This window comes from Leucopleurus acutus, assembly GCF_964270905.1.
Source record: "Leucopleurus acutus genome assembly, chromosome: 4".
Classification (NCBI taxonomy): domain Eukaryota; kingdom Metazoa; phylum Chordata; class Mammalia; order Artiodactyla; family Delphinidae; genus Leucopleurus; species Leucopleurus acutus.
Window position 1 is genome coordinate 43,128,344 of NC_139146.1, and position 16,943 is coordinate 43,145,286.

Here is a 16,943-nt window from a genome sequence, read left to right on the forward strand (position 1 = left end):
GGTCCTTGGCTTCATGCAGGAAAGAATTGCAGAGCGAGCTGAAGTAGAGTGAAAGCAGATTTAAAGCAGAAATACACCCTCTACAGAGTGTGGGCCATCTCAGAAGATGAGAGGCCCTGAAATATGGGGTTGTTAGTGTTTATGGGCTGGGTATTTTCATAGCCTAACCAGTGGGAGGATTATTCCAACTATTTTGGAGATGGGACAGGGATTTCAAGGAATTGGGCCACTGCTCACTTTTGGCCTTTTATGGTCAGCCTCAGAACTGTCGTGGCACCTGTGGGTGTGTCATTTAGATGCTAATGCATTACAATGAGCATATGATGAGGCTCAAGGTCCCCTGGAAGTTGACTCTCCTGCCATCTTGGGCCTAGTTGGTTCTAACCAGTTTATGTCATGTCCTCAGCGGCTGTGTCCTTCTTTTAAAGGTTGTGCCATGCCCCCTTCCCTCCTGTCTCACAAACTCACCAGTGCAAAATAAAATCCATAGTTTTAAATCTAGCATTCAAGGTCTTTCCACTTGCCCCCAAACTGCCTTCCTCACCTTGTGTCCCCAGAGACCCTCCATGCTCTGCAGCCGCCTATTCTCAGTTCCCCATTCTCAACAAAACCCTCATATCCGGTCCCTTCACTCACCTCCTCCTTGAAGCCTCACTTTGTTCCAGTTTCAGATACATTTGTTTTTAATGTCTCTCTGAAGGACAGTGACTTCATCCATTGTCTTTGTGTCTGTCAGAAGGCTTCACCCTGAACTATGATGACCCAGTGAGCATTTGATATGTGAAGGAATCAATACTGAATTTGCATTTAAGATTGAGCAAGATGATCAGGTTTGGGGAATATGAGGAAAAATCCTACACTACTCATGGGGCTTCCCTGGTGGCGCAGTGGTTGGGAATCTGCCTGCTAATGCAGGGGACACGGGTTTGAGCCCTGGTCTGGGAGGATCCCACATGCCGCGGAGCAACTAGGCCCGTGAGCCACAACTACTGAGCCTGCGCATCTGGAGCCTGTGCTCCGCAACGAGAGGCCATGACAGTGAGAGGCCCGCGCACCGCGATGAAGAGTGGCCCCCGCTTGCCACCACTAGAGAAAGCCCTCGCACAGAAACGAAGACCCAACACAGCAAAAATAAATTTATTAATTAATAAACTCCTACCCCCAACATCTTAAAAAAAAAAAAAAAATCCTACACTACTCTTGTTGACCGCAAGTTCACGTGTCCGAAGCACAGTGAGGTCAAATGAAAGGAAACATCGGAGTTTGGAGCAGGGAAAGGTTTATTGCAGGACCGAGCAAGGAGAATGGGTGACTTATGCTCAAATACCCCAGACTCCTCAATGGGTTTGGGGGAATAGGTTTTATAGGCAAAATTTGGGGTGAGGGATGCAGGGTGTGTGACTTTCCTCTGATTGGTTGGTGATGAGATAACAGGATGGTGTTCCAAGAATCTCAATCATCAGCCTTCTGGTTCCAACCAGTCTGCGGTCTCAGTGTGTAGTTACCACCCAAGTGGAGGGTTCCTGTAGAAGAGCTCAAAGATGTACTGTCATGTATGTCCCCTGGGGAGGAACTAGGTCTCTGCTTTATTGCCAAACTATTGTTTCTTAACTGATTTCCCTTTGTTTCTATAACACATTCTCTCACTTCCCAGATTTGCAACTGTTGAAATCTGCCCTTTGGTTCAGGGAAGGTCTAGGGGGCTGAAGACTTTTTCCTGCAAATAAGAAATGGGGACACAGAAAGGATTTTGTACCCAGGAGGGCCCCACAGTGTCCTGCTCCATTTCACTACTCCTCCTGGGTTTCCCCTTTACTAGCCACACAGAACACCTCACTTCTGACACTTCTGGTTGCCAGATATGTGGGGTTTTTCCCACATCAAGGAATTCTCTGACACCAGCCGCGTGTCCTACATTTCAGCTTGATTCAGATGCTATCTACCTAGAGACAGCGTTAGATTCCACAGGTTAAGGGCTCAGTCCCACAAGACTGCCCCTCCCCTCCTCCACCAAGCCAGTTGTCAGCCCATGTGTGTTACTGAACCAAACTTGGGTCTGGTGGTCCATGCACAGTAAAGCCAATCTACTGACACTGGGTCGTGGTAAAGGAAAGTGCAGCGTGTATTGTAAGATGCCATACAAGGAGTCCAGAACAGCTAGTGCTCAAAAAAGCCCGACCTCCCTGATGCAGTTCAGCAAAGCAGTGTTAAAGGCCAGGTAAGGGAGGGGAGTTGCAGGGTATATGGTCAGCTCGTGCACAATTCTCTGATTGGTTGAAGGTGAGGTAACAGGGCAGTGTCATAATGATAACTAACATTATCAATCCTCAGGCTCCAGGAAGTCTGGGGGCTACGTGCTCATGGTCATCAAGTAGTCAACATCTTCCATTTGCTGGGGGTTTTAGCATCTGAAAAAACAACTCAAGAAATGTGCATCAGAAACTGTTAACTAGGTACTTCAGAGAGGAGCTACAGCAGAGGATATGGGGATGGGGTCTGTCCTGGGAAAGCCCCATAGTGTCCTGCTCCTTTACAGGTTGTCACCTGTGCTTCTGACTGACCAGCTATAGATCAGCCGTTCCTATGACCTCCTCTTTGTGTTTGATTCATTTGCTGAAGTGGGTCACATGACTCAGGTCACATAACTCTAGTGTTTACTCACTAGATTACCATTTAATACAAAGTATGTAACTTAGGAACAGACAGATGGAAGAGATGCAGAGGACAAGGTACGGGGAAAGGGCACAGAGCTTCCACGCCCTCTGCAAGCCCCACTTCTGCCACATCTCTGTGGATTCACAAACCTGGAAGCTCTCCTATGGAGCCTTCCTTACACAGGCATGATTGATTAAATCATTGGCCATTGGCGATTGGACTCAAACTCCAGCCCTTCTTCCCTCCCCTGAGGTCAAGGGGGTGAAATTGAAAGTTCCAATCCTCTAGTCATGTGGTTGGTTCCCCTGACAAGCAGCCTCCATTCTTACCTGTCCGGCTTTCCAAAATTTCACTCATTAAGATAACAAAGACACATTTACTGCTCTCCTCAGGAAATTCCAAGGTTTTTAGGAGCTCTGTGCCAGGAGCAGGGATGAAGACCAAACCTATATTTCTTATTATAAATCACAATATTACAGGGAACCAAATGGGGTTGCAGCCCAACATTGTGGCTAAGAGCAGATTCTGTTAGGTGTGAATGAAAAATATTGCCCCGCCATATCAGTAAACAAAGGATGTTGCAGCCTTCAGGCCATCAGCCACTGCAGTCACCTTCCAACGATGCACCTTGAGGAGACTCAGGTCAAGACAGCACAAGATACTGGCCGCAGATGGCTGAGGTGCATATCAAAAGAATGATGTCAGTGAACCCAGACTCTTGCATCTTCCCGTATATAGAAAAGCGCTAAATTCCTTAACTCAAGATATCTGGATTTTTTAAATTAACAGTAATCTTTTGATGTTCCACTACCTGGTCTTTGTTGCAGAAACTCCTCTGTATCCTGGCTCCTCCCTTACCTCTTTGGAGCAGTCCCTCAGAGCTATTTGAGATGCTGTATTCTGGGCTTAAGTCCTCAGTTTTGTCTGCCGAATGAAACATAATTCTCAACTTTTACGTTGTGCATTTTTTCCAGTCGACATAGGTCTGGCCAGTCCTGCCTCTATCACTTGCTAGCTGTGTGGCCCCGGGCAGATCATGTATGTCTCCAAGTTGCATCACCTTGTTGTAAATAGGGATTACAAGTACTCAGAAGGAAATTGGTCCATGTGCATAAAGAACCCAGGACAGTGCCAGGCCTGTGATAAGTGAGCACTGTGTAAGTGTTAGTTGCTAATATTGTTATTGAGACAGGAGGGAAGGGGGCAGGGCACAACCTTTTAAAAGAATGACATAGCCATTGAGGCTATGACATAAACTGGTTAGAACCAATTATACCCACGACGGTGGGAGATTCGACTTCCAGTAGAAGTTGAGCCTCATTATACGCTCACTGTAATGCGGTAGCATGCTATATGACACACCCACAAGCGCCATGACAGTTTCGAGGCCAACCATGAAAGGCCGAAAAGGGGGCTGTGGCCCAATTCCTGGAAATCTCTGCCCCTTCCCCAAATAGTTGGAATAAGCCTCCCACTTAGCTTATAGAATTGCCCAGCCCATAGAAACTAACCACCCCGTATTTCAGGGCTTCCCGCCTTCTAAGATGGCCAACGCTCTGTCTATGGAGTGTGTATCTCCCTAAATAAACCGGCTTTCCCACTTAATTCTTGGGGCAGAGTCCCCTGCCTGCCCTCTTGTATCTCTCACAAGGGTCCTGTATTAATAAATCTACTTCTTGCTTATCCCTCTGCCTCTCGCTGAATTCCTTCTGCGTTGAGACATAAGGAACATGAGCTTCAGTAAGTCCTGATACCAGGTGAGTGATTTTAGTTAAAAGACAGAGGGTTCGAGCCCCAGCCCGTGGGTTCAAGTTCTAATCTGAGTTTTGGCTGGTTTCGAGTGCCAGTCTGAGGTGTGCGCTTTCATTATTACTACTAGAGATGTTTGATACTTATCTAAACACTATCTACTAATACAGTACTTTCTAGTGCAGTCCAGAGATTACTGTGCAGCAGGCACTGTGCCAAGTACCTTCATAGGTGCCCTTTTTAGTCCTCACTGCCCCATGAGATCAGTTCTATTATATCCTGTTTTACGAGGAGAAACTGTAGAAGGAGAGAGTTTCATTACATGGCTAAGATCACACAACTCCAGCATCTCTGAGAGTTCCTCCTGCCCTGGACAGGGATGGTGGCAGCCAGCCTTAGCAGAAGTAGTGATATACCAGCTCTGCTTCTTCATGAACTGACATCCAGTGCTAGCACCAAGCCTGGCACTTAGTAGGTACTTAATGCATATCTTCTGAGTGACTGAATAATGATTGGCATTTGACCACAAACGAAATGCTTACGAAAGGCCCCAGAGCACAAGAGAGAGAGCTGGGCAGGCAGGTTGAGGAACTGAGTACTAGTCTATTCTGTTCTGTTCTGGGTCTCCTTGGTAGCCACCCTAAAAATTGGTCATTTTCCCTCTAGCACGACATACTTGATAACAAGTGACTTTCGGAACCTGAAGAGGAATGGTAGAAACTATGATGGTGAAGATGGTTAACTTAAAATGATAAAAGATGCAGTTACTTTACCAGCAAAATGGGTTTATCTGGGAGCAGCAAAGAATTGCAATTCAGGATAGGCAAGTACGGCAACCATATGCAAGTCCAGTAAAGCAAAAGAGAGGGAACTATTTTATAGAGGAATAGGGGAAGTTAAGACGGGCTGTTATAAACAAAAAGTCCACTGGAGGAAACTGGGAGTTCGAAGTATGGTGGCTTTTCATTGGCTGAGTTGTGACAGTCTCTCATTGGCTGAGTTGTTGCCAGGCAAGGAGAAAAATTTTCTCCCTTCTGCTGGCAGTAGTAAAGTAGTGTCATTTCCTGTAGGAGATGCAAGATACATCTCTTCCTTTTGGGATCTGTATTGACTTAGAGTGGTACCTGCATGAGAATTCCCCTTCAGCCCTCCTGACTCCGTTTTAGTGAGGTTTCCCTTTATTAATTTTGACATGATACTGACAGCTCAGCAAGTCTCAAATGCCTTTGACTCCCACAGAAAGGAAGCCAAAATCTCCAGCGACCCTGGCTGAGGTCGGTCCGTGTCAACGTCCCTCAAAAACTTCAGAAGCAACAGGACAAAATAGAAGCCCAATTTGAAAAGGAATTTCAGACCTTTGAGATAAAGTGTAATGTTTATGAGCCTTTCCTTGCTAAGATATTCACTCTGTATGGTGCACGTATTAATGTAGTGGAGGGACGTGCACAAAGATGAGAAAATGTGATGTTAAAGAGGGAGGACCTGGATTCTGAGGCATCTGAGGTAAATTAAAAAGAAAAAGAATGGTAAAAAATCCTAAAAACCTTCCTGAATATTGATTGATTTAACAAATATTTTGGAAGGCACAGGACTTTGATCAAAAAATGAGGTGACCCTCTCCTGGTGATCTTCAGAGACGTGTAGTGGGAGTGATCACATCTTGGCCGGCTGATCAGTTACATGTCTGAAATTCCCCTTGAACACAAATGTTGCGGACTAAATTGGGTTCCTCCCCGGTTCATGTTTCGTTATGGCAGCCCCAGCAAACTAATACAACAATGAATATTTCAAAAGTAAGATGTAGAGGCAGACCTGTGCTGAAGTGAAAACCAGCTTTCTCAACTCCTTCTTCTGTGAGATAATGAAAATTGAGGTTTGCAAGAGTGCTAAATAGATACGGTGAATAAAGAGTGTCACTTAGAGAAGAATTCGTGGCCTCACTCCATGTGGGACAGTCCAAAGCAGAGCTGAACCAGCCCTGAATGGTATTCTTCCATTTATTTAGTCTTTCCAAAATTCCTCAGTGCCCGAAAGTGGAACTCATGAAAACGAAACTTCACTGAAGACTTTGCAATTGCTAGAACTTCATTTATAGGCTTTTGAAACACAGAGCTCAGTTTTACACTTTACACAAGGAGACTTGTGGCACCAAAGAAAAGGGTAAACTCAAACACTTTACTGGCCAGCAGGGCTCAACTATTGTTGAGACTGGGAAGCTGTCTTTTTAAGACCTGGCCAGGGTTCTGAACATCCACATTAATAACCAATGAAGCAGGTGGCAGGATCTGCACTATGCTAATTTCAACACAACTATTCATTACTTATAGCCTTATGTTTCTGTGTTTTCTTGGTAGAGTCTATCCCCAAATTCGTCCCAATAATAAGAAATGTGTATGTATGAAATCGCTTTACTTAGAATTTTAGGAATATAGTTTTTTTCCCCCAAAAGATGTGGATTGAAGCAGATTCCCCAAATCATATTTTCATTGTTATGTTATTTTCGTCCTTTCAAATTCCCATTGTCATGTAGCTGTTAAAGGGTCGCTGTCAAAACTACCCAAAGTCTTCACTCAAATGATTTATTTACTTGAGAAAAATGCATGTCAAAAAGCCATTCCAAGTGTGTGCGTTTCTGACCTGTGCGGAAATAGAAAGGGTTTAATTTGACTTGTATCAGCTGCACCTGCATGATTTTGTGATAGAAATGTGACGTGATAATTCTAAGATGCGGCTTGTAAAATTTTGCTATTTGGGAATAGCTGGCACATAGTTAAAATCTCTTGGAAGAACACATTAAGCTTGTTTGGACTGGATTCTGTGTGACACAGTGATCTGCACAGAATTATAATCAGAATGGAGTTCTTGTTTACCACTGCTGCTGTTAGTAGAATTTAGGAGGGTTAGAGAGAGGTGGGGAGGGAGAGAGACTCTCCTGACCCTGATAATTAAACTAGGAATGGCTCTCTATTTTTTTGTGTGTGATGGAGACACAGGGTGCTTTGGGATGGCAGAGTGGGGACCTAACTCGATGTAACATCAGGGAAGGAAGGCTTCCTAGAGGAAGTGACCTCTAAGTTGAGATGGGAAAGATAAGGGCTATTCAGCCAGATGAGAGGTGGGGGCATGAGGAGGTGCGTTGAAAGTATTTCCAGGCATAGAGACTAATATGTACAAAGGTTTATGTCCTCAACTTATTGAGTCTGTCTTAAATGTTTGCACTTTGTTTATTTAACACCTTTATACTACTCAGCTGATAGTTGCTGGTTATCTTGATTAGGAGTCCTGGGAGAGGTAGTGACTGTTGGAGGTGTCATATCCAAGAACCCAGGACTGTTTGAATTTCTCCCCTCTCCTCCAGTGGAGTTGCCAAACATGCTACAGGCAAGCCCAAGCACAGATTGGAAACTGACAATTATTATTTAACCACTAGATTGTCAGGCTGCTGATTAGGGACAACCCCGGCTAAGCTGAGTGAATGTGCCCCAGAGCACATCACTCTCATGATGTGGTCACCTCGCCCACGAGTAAAAGTGGCTCAAGAATTCCTTGCTCCCAGAAATCATATCAGGATCTGCTCCTTCCTGAAAGGGGGTGACAGGGCATTGGGGTGTGGAAGGAGGTGAGGCTAGGCAGATTAAGTAGGGAGAAGTGCTGAAACGTTCTGTCTGTACCCTCGATAATCTTCATGAAAAGTCACAGTGATAGACATGGAAGCAACCTAAATGTTCATTGACAGATGAATGTGTAAAGAAGATGTGGTGCATATATACAATGGACTATTACTTAGCCATAAAAAAAATGAAATTATGCCTTTTGCAGCAAGATGGATGGACCTGGAGATTATTATACTAAGTGAAGAAAGCCAGACAGAGAAAGATGAATATCATATGACATCACTTATATGTGGGATCTAAAAAAATGATACAAATGAACTTATTTACAAAACAGAAACAGACTCTCAGTCTTCAAAAAAAAACTTATGGTTACCAAAAGGGAAAGGTAGGTGGGGGAGGGATAAACTGAGAGTTTGGGAATAACATATACACACTACTATATATAAAATAGATAATCAACAAGGACCCACTGTATGGCACAGGGAACTCTACTCAATATTCTGTAATAAACTATATGGGAAAAAAATCTGAAAAAGGATGGATATATGTATATGAATAAGTGAATCATTTTGCTGTACACCTGAAACTAACACAACATTGTCAATCAACTATACTCTAATATAAAATAAAAACTAAAAAAAAAAAGGTCACAGTGATAGATGCCCAGAAGCTCTCAGACTTCAAAGGGGCTCACAACGTAGTTGAGGAGGGGTACAACTGACAGCATTATTGAGAGTATGTTTGTCAATGGTCCACGGGGGCCACATTTGACCCATCACTTGCTTTTGTACAACCCAAAAGCCATGAGGGGGTTTTACATTTTTAAATAGTTGAAAAAAGCAAAAGAAGAACAATATTTCATGACGTGGAAATGACATGAAATTTCAGTGTCCGGAAGTAAAGTTTTATTGGAACCCAGCCACGTTCACTTGTTTACATATTGTCTGTGGCTGCTTCTGAGATACAGTAGCAGAATTGAGTAGTTGCAACAGAGATTGTATGACCAGCAAAGTTGAAAGTACTTATTATTGGGCCCTTTAAAGAAAATGCGAACTGACCTATGACCTAAAAGTCTGAGGCGGGCTTCCCTGGTGGCGCAGTGGTTGAGAGTCCGCCTAACGATGCAGGGGACACGGGTTCGTGCCCCGGTCCGGGAAGATCTCACATGCCGCGGAGCGGCTGGGCCCGTGAGCCATGGCCGCTGAGCCTGCGCGTCCGGAGCCTGTGCTCCACAATGGGAGAGGCCACAACAGTGAGAGGCCCGCGTACTGCAAAAAAATAAAAAATAAAAAAGTCTGAGGAAGTCAGTAGCCCCCAGCCCAGTTGCTACACTGGGAGAAGCATGGACAGTCTGGTTGGTGCCTCATGGCTCCACTCTCTCCTTCCTTCAGACACGTGATGCAAACCAATAATATTACCTTTCCTCCTAACATTCTCAGCTCTGCTGTCACAGCTGTGACAAGCCCGTGACAAGCAGTTTGTCAGCAAGAAGGAGGAGAAGGTCTTTTTTCCCCAGGCTTTTGTTGAGCTGTTTTCCCTGGAGAGTTTGAGAATAAAGGAATCTCTTTTATTAATTGTGCCAGATTAAGATGTTGACTGACTTAACGTCTTAGTCAGAAGTTATACTGACTTTCCTCAAAAGCAGACCCGGTGACAGAAAATAAGTCCAAGTAAATTCCAAGTCAGTTTGGGAAGTGCTCCCAAGAAACGCTGGTGAGGGAGTGGAAAGTGAGTCAGGGAGGGCAGCAAGGCAATCCAGGTTATCAGGGGAGCAACAGTAGACAGTGTAGAACATACTTCAGAGTTTCTGCACCTGAGACTGGGAGGAGGTTGAGATATTTTTCTACCCATCAATCATGGATGGAGGACGGCTCCCACGAGGACCTCTGGTCTACACCGTAGTGGCAACCGCCAGCAGGAGCAGAGATGGTACACCGATGGTGGCAGTGTGATGCCATTTGCTCTTTTGTCCCCGAGCCTGTGCCTGTGGCAATTTGCACAAATGTTAACTCTCTGGCCTGAGATCTGTGACAGAAATTGCCAGTCATAAAGGATATCGGTAAATTATTACAAAACAAAAGTATACACATGGGCATCGCAACAAAGCACGTCAGGGGATTATTGGAATTTTTCTAAGAATTTAGAGTCTCTGGTTTTGAAAACTGCTGCAACATTCCAAAGCAAATATCCACAGGCTTAGAGATAAAGCTAAATGTAAAGATCGATGCAATGGACAGAAAATAAACGGTATGTTCACATGAAGCTCTAGATGAACTAATGATTAATGAGAAACCGTTTTAAAGAGGGTTTTTCCCTGTATTTAAGGTACAGTGAAAGAATGAATAAAGAAGCACTTAGAATTATGTACAAATCATGAAGCCACTTCTGGTTTGATACACAAGTTACAGAAACCATCAGAGGAAGCATCAAAATGCTATTGTATAACTTAACACTTGAAACCGAATTCAGACTTACACAGAAGTTCCTTGAGAAACAGCCAGTACAAGAGGAACACTCTGACCATCCTCTGTCCTCCTGCAAGCAGGAGTTAAATCTCCCACATGAAAGGTACCCTCCCTGTCCCAAGAGGTTAGAAGGCATCCTTATCACCAGAAATAGAAAATTTGGACTAAGGAGGCTGTATAAACAAAGCCTGTTACTTCTTCACTAATTTACTACTCTAAACCCAAAACCCTTTTTCTTGTTAGTTCTTTACAAATTACTGTGTCTACAAGGTATAAAAGCTTTCTGCTTTGGTCACTTCTTTGTGTCTCATAATTTAATGGGGCTCCTGTATGTATGAAATTAAATTTGTTTTTCTCCTGTTAATCTATCTTATGTTCATTTAATTATTAGACCAGCCAAAGAATCTAGAACGGAAGAAGGGCAAAATTTCCACCCTTACAGTGCCCTCTTGTTATTAGAGACATTAAAAGTCAAAAGCGTTCCAAGTTATACAATTAATGGATCCAAGCCATATTCCCAAGGGTGGTTTGTGCTGTTTTCAACATGCACTGAAGTCTTCCAAGGGGCATACTTCTTTCATAGCCATAGGAGGTGCAAGATGTAAGATGTTCTTTATTTTGTAGGGCACATCTTGGCATGCCCCAGACCACTGGCTCACTCTAACTTTACTGCTGAATCTTTATAGGGTTGTTTTATCTCCCACATTCTAGCTTGCATGTGTTTTACCAGGGCATCTAGGAGACTTTCTACTTCATACTACTAGTTTTAGCCAGCATGATATCAATATAAGGGGCCAGACTGTTGTTAGACAGAATGTTTAGACAATCAAGGTCTTTTTAGACTGTCCAGGGATCTAGAGCAGTAGAGCTACCATAGCCCTTGGGCAAGATGGCGAGCCACTGCATGTTCCAGGTGAGCGTGAACTGCTTCTGATCCTTCTTACCAAAGGAGATTGAAAATAAGGCATTCGAAGCATACCAAGTGCCCAAATCTGCGATAATTTACTCTAATAAAGATACTACCTTCTGGCATTGCAACTACGAATTGGGATTATCACTTGATTAAATATATAATAGCCTGCTGCCTTCTGACATAATCCATCTAGTGTTTGGTTTTTGCAGGGTCTAGACTGAATTAAATGAGGATATGGTGGAATAATCCACCCTACTTTATTTTTTTGAGACTTTGAGGGTGGTCTTAAGCTCTTGCATTGCACCTGGGATGTGGTCCTGCTTCTGGAATGGAGGTCAGTTTCAGAGGCTTCCATTTGGTCTTTCCTACTGTAATAGCTATTACAGGTCAAGGAACCAATGTGAGAAGGGCTAGGGAAATGACCACTGGATGGGTCCCTGGACAATGGGACCCACTGTGATAAACTCTGGCCAGGAGTCCATTAGTTACCTGGCCTCAGTAAGCCCTTATTTAACTAAGGGGGGCCGTGACTGTGTTTTGGGTCTTGTAGCTGTGACAGTTCAAATTTTATAGTCAGTGGTCATAAGAAGGTCAGAATATTTCCATTCTTCTAATGTGCAGTAACTCAGATAAATGGCCATAGGTCATTTTGAAGGAAAGGTTGAGAGAATCACTATTTTATATACTTGCTGTTGCATTGCAGGACACTTCCTCCCCCTTAAACGATTGGATCTGGGTCTGAGGTTCCAGATACAGGTCTGGGGATTGGGTGAATAATTGTGATCCCCCACTGTAATAGCAGACATCAGCCTTTCGCTCATTTGCTCTATATCACTCTTTTTTTTTTTTTTTGCAGTACGCGGGCCTCTCACTTCTGTGGCCTCTCCCGTTGTGGAGCACAGGCTCCGGTTGCGCAGGCTCAGTGGCCATGGCCCACGGGCCCAGCCGCTCCGCAGCATGTGGAATCTTCCCAGACCGGGGCACGAACCCATGTCCCCTGCATTGGCAGGCGAACTCTCAACCACTGCGCCACCAGGGAAGCCTTATATCACTCTTGATTGTAAAGGTCAAGCAACATTCTCATTGATTGCCCACAGCTATATCTTGCTCTAAGGAGCTATAGGATCTATTAGCCTCTGTGGCAGATTCCTTCCTGCCAGGCCCCCATTTGCCATGTCAACTCATTGCCATATGGCAGTCACATCTGCCTTGCCTATGCCAGTTAAGTGTTGCCTCCCAGTCTCTGCAATTCTGGACTCCTGTTTTTCCTCTTGGCACTAGGAAGCACAATCGCATGGCAACATCACTACCACCATCCCTGGCCTTCAGAACACAGGCACTTATGAGCTTCTCCATGAGGACAGTACCCCCATCACTAGCACATTCTTTACTGTTTTAACAAAGAGCATCTCTGGGCTCTGAGGGAACATAGTCAGCTGGATGTGTTATATATTCTTTCCAGCATGCCCATCTCTCTGAGCCTTTAACCCCTTTCTTACTACTCTGCCAAAGTAAAGTAATAAATAAATCTTATCTCATTTACTTCAGGGCATCTTTTATTCCAGATTTCAATGAACCATTCCAACAATGTTATTAGGACTAGGTCCTAGGTGTCCTTGTCAGATTGTTAAATTTTGAATTATGGGAGAGTGTCCCCTTATCAATACATTTTTTTTCTTTTTTAATTAATTAATTAATTAATTTTATTTGTTTTCAGCTGCGTTGGGTCTTCGTTGCTGCGCATGGGCTTTCTCTAGTTGCATTGAGCAGGGGCTACTCTGCTCAATGTTGTGGTGCACAGGCGTCTCACTGCAGTGGCTTCCCTTGTTGCCGAGCACAGGCTCTAGGGAGCGTGGGCTTCAGCAGTTGTGGCACACGGGCTCAGCAGTTGTGGCTCACAGTCTCCAGAGTGTAGGCTCAGTAGTTGTGGCGCACGGGCTTATTTGCTCTGCGGCATGTGGGATCTTCCCGGACCAGGGCTCCAACCCGTGTCCCCTGCATTGGCAGGTGTATTCTTAACCACTGCGCCACCAGGGAAGCCCCGAACCTAGTTATGATCTAAAAGCAATGAAGGGAGTCAGGTCCTGAAGAGGGCAAGAATCACCCTGCCATGTGAAGCCTGTGCACATCTTCAGGCAAAGGGAGCTGCTGTCCTCCAGAAAGGAAGAGAAAGCCAGTCCTACCAACTCTGGGGGTTCAAGGTTTTCAATCACATATACAAAGATGTGCCCATCCTGAGTCTCAGGGTCTCACTCCTTGCCTGGAAGGGATGTAGACCTACCAGGGCTATGAATTCAGATTTCTTGTCACTCTGCTCTGCTCACGGTGAACATACTGGGCTCGCATGATGTTCAGCACAGTCTGCCCGGCAGCTGCAGGAGGTGAGTGTCTTCTTAAATGCACCATAGAGGTCTTCTAGCCTCCCACCATACCTTAGTTGATAGCTGGCTGACCTGATTCTATCATTTTCTTCCCTTAGCACTTTGGGGGTAGCAGAAAGCAATCTCCACATTCCTTATAATACTATTTTCCTTACATCTCTCAGTGGCTCAGATAGTATATAAATAGATGCATCCATTTCACTGAGCCCATGAGCTTCCCTCCTGTGATGGTCCTAGTGATTGTAATGCCACTGCATGTCAGGGGAGGGGTACATTGAGACCAGGGAGGGAAGAAGCCAATAAAGGATGGATTTCCAGGCAAATTGTCACCGAGGGCAACTGGAACTTGATCCTGCAGGCAGCTTTGGGCTGACAGGGTAGAACACTTCAGAGACACATGTGAGCTGAGGTCTTTATTCTTCATTCCAGTCAGTCATTGGTTGAGGGCTGCTCCCAGGGAGGGTGTGAATTCCCGGGCACTTTCAAGCTACCCTGTGTGTGGATAGAGCAGGTATTGGAAGTCAGAGAAAGCTCCCAGACAAAGAGTTGCAGGTGCCTCCCCTGGGCAGTTGGACAAGTGCCCAGAAACTGCCCAAGTGGGTAAGCATCACGTACGAGCATTATCTGCTGTGGTTGGTTTCTTTCTCACTTGATTTAAATACTTCCCAGTTGAGATAAGGGATTTTATTTAGGGATTCTTTCTGGGATCCTTTCAATTTTGCCTCTGCCTCAAAATCCCTTCTTGCTACAGTACTGCCTAATTCATGGCAGACTTCCTACTCTATCACTTTCCTGGTCACTTTCTTATTTTTCAAAGCAAAGGATACCTTTGAAAATAAAGGTATTTATTTCATTAAAATGATGGAGCTTCCTTGTTTAAAATTATAACAAGCCCAAAATGTAGCAAATGTGGCTTTCTCTAGCAAATGACAGTGAGGAATAGTTAGCAATCCATTCCTACCCCTTCAGGTGGAAGAATTTTAATATGTATCTCTGCTCAAAACTAGAGAGAGGTTCATTAATTATTTGTAAAAGACAGCAGGATGAAGAAGATACAGATCTTAAACCTCAAGGAACTACTATTCAGAACTGTGCTGTCCAATATGGTAGCCACTAGCCCCTTGTGTCTACTGAGCATCCCAACTGAGATGTCTTATAAATATAAAATAAACACCATATGTCAGAAACTTAGTACAAAGAAAAAAGAATGTAAGCAATCACATTAATAATTCTTATATTCACTGTATGTTGAAATGATGTTTTGGATTGGTTGGGTTAAATAAAATATATTATTAAAATTAATTATGCCTGTTTCTTTTTGCTTTTTAAAAAAATATGGCTACTGGAAAAATTAAAATTACATCTATGGCTCACATTATATTTCTACTGGACAGTGCTGATCTAGAAAGAATTATCACATGGCCCGCCATGAACTACAATGTGAGTCAAAAGTCCACAAATTTGAGCCCTCAGGAGAGTTAAGCTATTTCTGAATTCTTGAAGAGGGAACAATTAATTAAAAAATGAAACCATTGTGCACTTCTCACCAATTTACCTGTCACAGCAAATCATTTGATTCACCAATTAGGGCAAGTCATGTAATCTCACCAAATCTGTGTCCTAATTGAAAGGGAACAAAATCCAGTATTAAAGGTTGGTGACATGTTGATAACTGTTTAAGTCAGATGAAAGGTGTAGCGGGGTTCATTTCTGGTCTCTCTACTTTTGTGTGTTTGAAAAGCTAAGTAAAATCTAAAAAGAAGCAAGCAAACAAAACAAAACACTAAAACAAAATGAAACAACAACATAAAACCCCAGCAGAGTATTAATTACCATCCTAAGAGCTCCAGTTATATTGCTATAAAAATCCCAGCCCTATATCCTAAAGGTTTTGTGAATAAGCTAGAAGACCAGAAATGACTGGACAATATTAGCTAACAATGATGACGTATTTGCTGTGTGTCTGGAGCAGTTCTAAGTGTTTTCCATGCAGTACCTCTTTTGAGCCTCGCACTGCAATTTATAGTTAATAATATCCCCCCTCCCCCTTTTTAAGGTGAGAAAACTCAGGAGTGTAGAGCAGGAAAATAAGTCAGCGAGATACCACATCTAGGAAATTACAGAGCCAGGACTCAAACCCAGCGAAGTAATTCTAGAACTTGTACTCTTAACAACTATGTTGGATCATCCATGTAGTTACTATTTGCCAGAATCATCCTCATCATTATCAACTTCTATCTGCAGGCTCTAATTAATGTATTTCTTTAATTGCCAAAAAATTAAGAAATGTATTAAGTGAAAGTACCTTTGCCACATTTCATTCACTAGAGATAACTGCTCTGAGTGTAGTGGATACTTTTCCAAATTTTTCCTATTTACACATAGCTTATATTCGAGTGCTTGCTTCGTGCCAGGCAGAGTTCTAACTGCTTTACATGTATTAATCCCCACATACATGTTGATTTCAGGGGCGAAGGTCTGAGACTTTCGTTACTGACCAGTTAGTGTGAACCCTGGCTGCAAGATTCCAGAAACCTGTACTGGAGCTCAAGTGCTGCCCTGCAGCCCTGGTCTGCTCCCTCTTGGTGTGGACTCTCAGGGATGGGCTGAGGTCCAGGGAGAACAGTCCCAGCATCCCCCACAGCCCCTCCCAGGGCTCCAGGAGACCAAGCAGTCCCATGTTCTCAGCTTTAGGTCCCCGATTTCAGGCGCTTCCTTCCAAGCAGTGAGACTGAGTTCACATGGTGAATAACTTGCCTGTGAAACCACATGGCTTATTTCCCCCTGCTGACCCTGCCCAGAGACTCTGGGAGAAGTATCTGACCAGTGACAAAGATTCTCCTTGACCTCACTCTAGTCAGGCTCCTCTAAACTCTCAAGACCCTGACCTGGGGCTCTGATCTTGAACTCTGTTCAGTCCAGTTTTAGCAAAGACTCTTGCTAAAGCAGAATGCCGCTGGGTCAGTTTAGCCAAAGTCCCCCACCTTTGATGGATGGTCAAGCTCATCGCCCCCCACCCTCAAAATCTTATCACCCTACCCTGTGAAGGGGAGTAGAATATGTCACCCCAAAATGTGCCTCTTCGGCCAAAGGATTACTTTGAGCTGATTAAGAAACAGCAGACACTTGAGAAGCTCGAAAACTGAGGATTAATTACCCTTTTGTA